Source organism: Acomys russatus, chromosome 29, assembly GCF_903995435.1.
Source record: "Acomys russatus chromosome 29, mAcoRus1.1, whole genome shotgun sequence".
Taxonomy (NCBI): Eukaryota; Metazoa; Chordata; class Mammalia; order Rodentia; family Muridae; genus Acomys; species Acomys russatus.
In genome coordinates this window covers 28499305-28501568 of record NC_067165.1, presented here as the reverse complement: position 1 = coordinate 28501568, position 2264 = coordinate 28499305, and positions in this window count along the sequence as shown.

Genomic DNA, 2264 nt, shown 5'->3' with positions numbered 1-2264 from the left:
GGGCTAGAGGGTCCTATTCTAGACCAATATGTGCTCTCTTGGAAAGAAATTCCATGGGTTATGGAAGAAGAAAGCCAGCTAGCAGCTTCAATATACAGGCTTTTTAATAATACAGTGGACAGTAACAGGTTGACTTCAAGTGGGCCCACAATCACATTTCAGCAGATCTTGAAGGATAAGAATCATATGGGTTATTTTTATTATGAAACATTTAATATACAAATAATTAGAAAGCACATGTGTGGGCAGTGGGAAACGCCCATTTAATAACCCATGGGTTATACATCCCCTTGCTCAGTCATTTGTAGTGTGCTCTGATTTACGTAGTGGTGGGGCCAGGACTCAAAGCCCAGCCGTGCAGCCACAGAACCACGGCTCTGAGGAGCCTCCTCAAATGTGCACGTCTCTCTGGATTGCTTTGGTGGCCCTGACCTTGGACTACAATGATGAGATGTTGTTCTGTTCTGGATCTGTCCCTCCAGAGTTCCCTCCTTGGACTCCGGGTGACATGTCTTGTATGGCAGACCTACAGTCCTAGACCAGCCTTCCCACAGAGCTTGGAGCTCCGGGAAGACTTCTTTTCTTTGCAAGGGTTTTCCATATGGGCACACTTGAATAGTGAACAAAGGAAAACAGAAATTAAAGTCGCTTCCAGATGGTTCCCCAATTTGCTCTGATGCAGACTGACTAGACTGGATGTTATGGCATGCCGTTAGACAAACACGAGCACCAATATTCAATGAAACAGGACGAAGCAAAGTGGTTCTGTTTCTTGACTTAAATTGAGGACGATTGGCCCCAAACAAACAAAAACAGGCAATTAAAGCACCCGGATGTGGAGCATGTTGGTGGTTCACGGCACGAGGGGTAAGAGGTAAGACCAAGCTGACCTCAGGTCTCTCTCAGAACATTCCTAGGGTTGAGTTGGCCAACCCAGTGCCCTCTGTGGCCTGTGTAAATGGCTGCATTAATATTCTACAGCCCATCTCAGCCTACTCAGGATGTTTTCTGACAAGATAGACCTGTGAAACCCCAAAGACACTGAGTTTCTGAGGGACTCCTGAGGACAATACCGTTTGCCCCTCATGCGCTCCTAAGCATAACAGTATGAGATGCCCATTACTCTTTTCTTTTCTTCCTTTTTTTTTTTTCTTTTTTTCTTTTTCTTCTTTTTGAGACAGGGTTTCTCTGAGTAGCCCTGGCTATCCTGGACTAACTTTGTAGACCAGGCTGGCCTCAAACTCACAGAGATCCTCCTGCCTCTGCCTCCAGAGTGCTGGGATTAAAGGCGTGCGCCACCACACCCGGCTCCCATTACTGTTTTCATACAGTAGGAAGACTGAAAAATAAGTGGGAAAACAGAGAGTTACCTAGGGTTTGTACTTCACCAGGCAGCCCTGGAGAGAGAAAGAGAGAGAGAGAGAGAGAGAGAGAGAGAGAGAGAGAGAGAGAGAGAGAGAGAGAGCGCAAGAGAGAGCCCATGCAGGCAGAGAGTATCAGGCAGAGCCGGAAGGCCCTAAGCTTTCCCTCTGGTCTTTGGTCAAGGTGAGAGAGTGGGCTTGCCCAGTCAGGTCTTCACATCCAGGCTCCATGGGGCTCCACCAGTCCCAGCCTACGTATGGCTTCTCTTGGCTCAGCATCAGAAAGGTAGCTTGGCAAGAGCCACGGATATGGCTTGGTTGGTACAATGGTCTCTCTAAGCCTTACAGGCAAAGCACTGTAAAGTCAGTCCAGGGTAGCAACCACAGATCCAGTGGGTCTTTCTTGAGTTGAGCACTTGGACACCAAAAAGACTGGGTGTGGGGCTCTGTTGTGGCACAAGGGTAATGGCACCTATTGCTATGGATTCCTGTGACAACTGCATGGCTAGAACATGCAGAGAGAGCTCAGCTGAGCAGGCGGACACTGTTCTGTTTTTTTTAAATAATTAAGTCCTGGGGCAGAGGTGGGGACCACTGTCATTGGCACTGGGTCCTCAGCACCCCAGTAAGTCAGGCACAGCTTGACGTCAGTTCTCCATAACTGAATAAAAACCAGGCATAGAAACCGATCCTCCCCCTCCAAAAAAATAAAAATAAAAACAAAAATAAAAGCCCAGGCACAGTGGCACTGCCTGTCATTCAGAAAGAGGGACATTCTCACTACATAGTAAGTTAAAAAAAAAAAAAAAAAATCAGCTTCCCAATCAGCCAGCAGCACCTGTGCTGCTCTGAGGTGCGGTTAGGATCAACAATCTAAGATCAAAGCACCGGTCCTCAAATCAG